This window comes from Pan paniscus, chromosome 9 (assembly GCF_029289425.2).
Source record: "Pan paniscus chromosome 9, NHGRI_mPanPan1-v2.0_pri, whole genome shotgun sequence".
In the NCBI taxonomy this organism is placed as follows: Eukaryota; Metazoa; Chordata; class Mammalia; order Primates; family Hominidae; genus Pan; species Pan paniscus.
The window spans coordinates 30,100,204-30,106,288 of NC_073258.2; the positions used below are offsets into that span (position 1 = coordinate 30,100,204).

Consider the following 6,085-nt stretch of genomic DNA (forward strand, 5'->3'; position numbering starts at 1 on the left):
CAGAATTTAAACTCATGTCTGTTTGACTCCAAGGTGCATGCCTTTACCATCTTGAAAAGAATGGGGCAACACAGCAAAAATACAGACACTTTAAGGTATATATATATGAAGTGTGTGAGTCCCATATCAAATTTTTGGAGCTTTGCCAAAATGGTAGGTGAACAATGTTTTCTTCAGTGTAGCCATAATTTGTATTTTTTCTTTTTTTTTCTTTTAACTCATCTGTATTTGTTACAACTATAAGCAGAATGTGACTCGAGCACTACATTTCCATCCACAAGACCGGGTCTGAGTTATTTTTGAACAGCTTTATGATATGCTTAGGTAGGCTTATAACTTTGCTCCTTCAAACAATACTTTTCTTTGGAAAACAAGCCCTGTGGAGAGATCCTTCCATCAAGTTGCTTCAGTTTAACCTATTACTAGAGGACTAGTACATGCAGAATTGTCAACTATAGGGGATGAAAAGTTCAAAAAGTAGATCCTACAAGATGTAACAAATACTTTTCTAAACATCAAGGTATAGCCCAGGAACACTTCGATAACAAGATTTGGTCTACTTAGGAATCCGGCTTGACAGCTAAACACTTTAGACCACAAAGTTAACATCATGTTACATACATCTTACAACGCACGTTACCCCAATCTGTGAAAATAAACCGACGTGAAACTCAAAAAGCATTACTAGCTCTGCTTTAGTGCCTAAGGTATCACAGCATCACTTAGTAGACAGAAATCTTATCTTCCCCTTAAAGTAGTTGTTGTCATGCCGTACAGACTTTTTAATATTAACAAAAATGAAGAAAAACATCCTTGAATATATATTATCGGAGGAATTGTAGAGTATTGAACAGTTAAGTCATCCCTTAGCCAGAGGTTAGTCTACTTCTTCCATGCGTGATGTGTCGTCATCTCCTTCGAGGGGCGGCATTTCTTCAGTTACAGCAGCACTGGTATCATCAGCAGTAGGATCATCTTCATCAATACCCAGACCAAGTTTGATCATCCTGTAGGTCCTGTTAGCATGTGTCTGGGGATCTTCCAGACTGAAGCCAGAAGACAGGAGTGCAGTTTCGTAAAGCAAGATGACCAGATCCTTCACAGACTTGTCATTCTTATCAGCCTCTGCCTTTTGCCTTAAGGTCTCAATAATGGAATCATCAGGATTTATCTCCAGGTGTTTCTTGGCTGCCATATAACCCATTGTTGAGTTGTCTCTTAGGGCTTGAGCTTTCATGATTCTCTCCATGTTTTCTGTCCAGCCATATGTGCTTGTGACAATACAGCATGGAGACGTCACCAATCGGTTTGACACAACCACCTTTTCAACTTTTTTCTCCAATATGTCTTTCATGATTTTGCAGAGGTTCTCAAACATTGTTTTTTCTCTTCCTATTTCTTTTTCTTTTCTTCATCCTCTGGAAGTTCCAGGCCTTCTTTGGTGACTGACACTAAAGTCTTCCCCTCAAATTCCTTCAGCTGTTGGACACAGTACTCATCAATGGGCTCAAACATATAGATCACTTCTAAGCCATGTTTCCCAAGACGTTCCACAAAGGCTGAGTTAGCTACCTGGTCCTTGGTCTCACCTGTGATATAATAGATATGTTTCTGTTTTTCCTTCATTCTGGTGCAGTAGTCCTTGAGAGAAACCATCTCATCACCAGAGGCAGACGTGTAGTACCTTAACAGCTCTGAAAGCTTCTTCCGATTTTGAGAGTCTTCTTGTATTCCAAGATTTATGTTTTTAGAGAACTGCTCATAGAATTTCTTGCAGTTCTCTTTATCTTCCGCCAGTTCTGTAAAGAGTTCTAAGCATTTTTTGACCAAATTTTTCCTGATAACTTTCAAAATTTTACTTTGTTGCAACATCTCACGGGAAATGTTTAGAGGGAGATCCTCCAAGTCTACCACCCCTCTAATGAAGTTCAGATATTCAGGGATTAGCTCCTCACAGTTATCCATGATGAAAACTCTGCGTACATACAATTTGATGTTGTTCTTTTTCTTTCTGTTTTCAAACAGGTCAAAAGGAGCACGTCATGGGACAAATAGAAGGGCTCTGAATTCCAACTGTCCTTCAACTGAAAAATGCATCACTGCCAAGTGATCTTCTCAGTCATTGGTCAAGTTCTTGTAGAATTCTCCGTACTCCTCATTAGTAATATCATCGGGATTTCTGGTCCAGATGGGCTTTGTTTTGTTGAGTTCTTCTTGATCGATGTACTTTTCCTTAATCTTCTTCTTCTTCTTCTTGTCACCATCCTTCTTTTCTTCTTCTTCCTCATCAGAACCAACATCTTCAATTTCAGGTTTGTCTTTGGACTCTTTCTCTTCTTTTTCTTTTTCTTCTTCTTTGTCTTCCTTTTCTTCAGCCTCATCGTCGCTGACTTCTTTATCACATTCCTTCTCCACAAAAAGAGTAATGGGATATCCAATAAGCTGAGAATGTTTCTTCACAATCTCCTTTATTCTTCATTCCTCCAAGTACTCAGTTTGGTCTTCTTTCAGGTGTAGGATAACCTTTGTTCCACGACCCATACGTTCACCTGTGTCTGTCCTCACTGTGAATGATCCCCCTGCTGAGGACTCCCAGGTGTACTGCTCATCATCATTATATTTGGTGATCACAGTTACTTTCTCAGCAACCAAATAAGCAGAATAAAAACCAACACCGAACTGGCCAATCATAGAGATATCTGCACCAGCCTGCAAAGCTTCCATGAACGCTTTGGTCCCAGACTTGGCGATAGTACCAAGGTTATTGATCAAGTCAGCCTTGGTCATTCCAATTCCAGTATCCACAATAGTGAGAGTTCGATCTTGTTTGTTTGGTATAAGGTTAATATGCAGCTCTTTCCCAGAGTCTAATTTACTGGGATCTGTCAAGCTTTCATACCAGATTTTGTCCAATGCATCTGATGAATTTGAAATGAGCTCTCTCAGAAAGATCTCTTTGTTCGAGTAGAAAGTATTGATGATCAATGACATCAACTGGGCAATTTCTGCCTGAAAGGCGAATGTCTCAACCTCCTCCTCCTCCATCGGTTGGTTTTGGGTCTGGGTTTCCTCAGGCATCTTGGCTAAGTGACCGCACAGGACCCACGGCGCAGCAACACCAGGATGCTGAAGCAACTCATAATTTGTATTTTTTCTTATTGTGAGTGAAGTTGAACATTCTTTCGCATGTTTAAAGCCATTTGTATATCCTTTTTCTGTGAACTCTTTATGAGCTTTGTTCTTTTTCCATTGAGATGTTGGTTTTCTTTTTATTGATTTATAAGAACTTTTTAGGTGTTAGAGAAATTAGCCCTTGGTTATATATGTTGAAAAATATTTTTCCCAATTTGTTCTTTGCCTTTTATCTTTAATTATGGTATTTTTGCCATATAGAATTTTAAATGTAATCAAAATTAATTGTTTTAGGCTTTTAAATTTTAAAAATTATAGCTAGTAATCTTTTTCTGATCTGAAGTTATAAAATAATTCTCTCACCATTTTTTTAGTACTTTTGTTTACATTTTTTTTTGTAGACGAAGTGTCATTCTTGTGCTCCAGGCTGCAGTGCAATGGCACAATCTAGGCTCACTGCAACCTCCGCCTCCCACTTTCAAGCGATTCTCCTACCTCAGCCTCCAATGTAGCTGGGATTACAGGTGCCTGCCACCATGGCCAGCGAATTTTTGTATTTTTAGTAGAGACAGGGTTTCACCATGTTGGCCAGGCTTGTCTCGAACTCCTGACCTCAGGTGATCTGCCCGCCTTGGCCTCCCAAAGTGCTGTCTACATTTTTACATTTAAGTAGTTGGTTATTTTGAAATTTATACTAGGGCAAGGTGTGGTTTATACATCCTTTTTCCCCCCAGATAATCACTCTGTTATACTAGCAACAATTATTAGATAATTCATCTTGTTTCCAATGATTTGAGATACTGCCAATTTAATTATTTATTAAGTTCCTATGCATATTTAGGTCTATTTTAAAACTTTTAATTATTATGTGGATCATTTTCCATTCATCAGTAGCATACTGTTTTAATTATTAAAACTTTATAGTATGCTTTAGTATCTGATAGGTCTTATTCTCTTGTCATTCTTTTTCTGACTTTTCCTGGATACACATTTTTGTTTATTTTTCCAAATGAATTTTAAAACTAGCTTATCTATTTCAAAAAAAATATAGTTGATATATTTATGGGATTATTTTTTATCTTATATATTACCTACTGAGAATTGACGTCTTTTTGAGGTTTTAGCTTCCTTTCCCACAATAAAACATACTTTTTCCATTTGTTTAAATTTTTTTTGAATCCCTCAAGAGTTTTAAACTTTTTATCTTGTAGATCTCATATATTTCTTGTTAAATTTATTTCTAGATATTTCATCTTTTGTTGCTATTATAAATGGGATATTTTCTGCTACAATATAAAATGTTTTATGAAGGAAGTCTTTTGGGACTAATGATCTGTGGGACCATTTTGGGAAACTCTACTTGACTTTGTGCATCCCCTGTACTCCAAATAATGTGTGTCCTAGGAGGGGAAATGACATTTCCACAGAGCAGTCAGAGACCCTATACAAAAGAGAAGAAGAAGGCTCCCCTTTTGCCTTTGGAAGAATTGGGTCATTTCGATCCCATTCTGCAATGTATAGAAGCACTCATAGAATATTCAAACTGGAAGATTGCTAAAAGATCAAGCTATTAAATCCTCTGATGCAAATGATGAGAAAATAGATGACTAGAGAGAGAAAGTGACCTACCGAGGTTGGGCAGAGTATAGGTTCTGGCTTATATTGATGGATGTCCAGGGCTTCCCTCAGCAGAGCTTCCTAGGCAGCAGCAATAGGCAACACCCTCCTATTCTGTCCCAAATTTCCACTTTGTCACATGCCAGCTACTATGTCACCTACAGCATATACACTGGTCCTTTTGACCCTACACATTCCCATCCTCTGACCCTACATGATCTTGGCTAACCTGCCTTCCTATACCAGCAGAACCTGTATTTCTTTTTTAGACCCTGACACATGTTAGGTCAATTTGTCAGTGCATTTGTAGTCAAAATTTGGTTGTCTAGATGTGGATGAACCCTGGCGTAGGTGCAATAGGAACCTGAAATGAGATTCTCTCCCCAAAGGGCTTCAGAAAATTTGGAGTTGCTGCTCTAGTTGAATAGGAACAGGATCCAGATCTCCACCTTATTCTGCCTCATGTTTAATCCCCTAGCCCTTCCCATCTCACATAATAGAAGTTTAACAGTGGAATTGCTTTAAGCCTGACTTAGAACTATTGATAATTCTTCAATTCTTCTCAGATTTCCATGATGATCTCCTTCCCTCTCTACTCCCCATATCTTGGTTAATCAGTAGTTTACCACAGTTTACCATAAAGTTTATCTAGTGATAATAGTCACACCTACAACCATTTTTTCCATATGACCTGGTGGAAGAAGCACTGATTTGGGGAGTCAAGAGGCTTGGTCTAAAGTTTTGCTCTGATGTTTACTAGTTGCATGACCTGAAGACAGTCACCTAAGCTCTCAGGGCTGTTTCCTCCTCTATAAAATGAGAATATAATATTAAGTTAGAAAATATGAAAATCCTATTTTTGCAGGTCAAAGATAACCTAATATCAGCAACTTATATGGTTCAACCTAATGGTGCCTGCCCTATTCACTACATATAGAATTGTGAGGAGTAAAGGAAACAGTGAGCATGAGGGATGTCATTGAGATGCTTCAAATATTTTACATATGTAATGGATTATCATTTTTCTCTTTCCCAGGGTACTTGTCATTTAAAATTAGGCACTTAACAATTCAAAGAAAATGATCCATAATGGTAGAATTTCAAATAGACTTAAATATTCATATACCTTACATGGTAAACTGAATAATGGCCTCCCAAAAGCGTACATATCCTGATCCACAGAACCTGTGAATGTTACTTTATATGGCAAAAAGGACTTGTCTGTATTAGGGATAATCTTGGACTATCTGGATGGGCTTGATGTAATCACATCTGACCTTATAAGAGAGATGCAAGGGAGTCAGAGTAATAGAAGACTATGATGTGATGATGGAAG

General features: G+C 37.9%; 1 pseudogene; it reads right to left on the reverse strand.

Moving 5' to 3' along the window:
• Positions 1–559: 559 nt before the first annotated feature.
• On the reverse strand, positions 560–3,150 carry LOC100983518 (heat shock protein HSP 90-alpha-like; annotated as a pseudogene).
• Between the last annotated feature and the right edge of the window lie 2,935 nt (positions 3,151–6,085).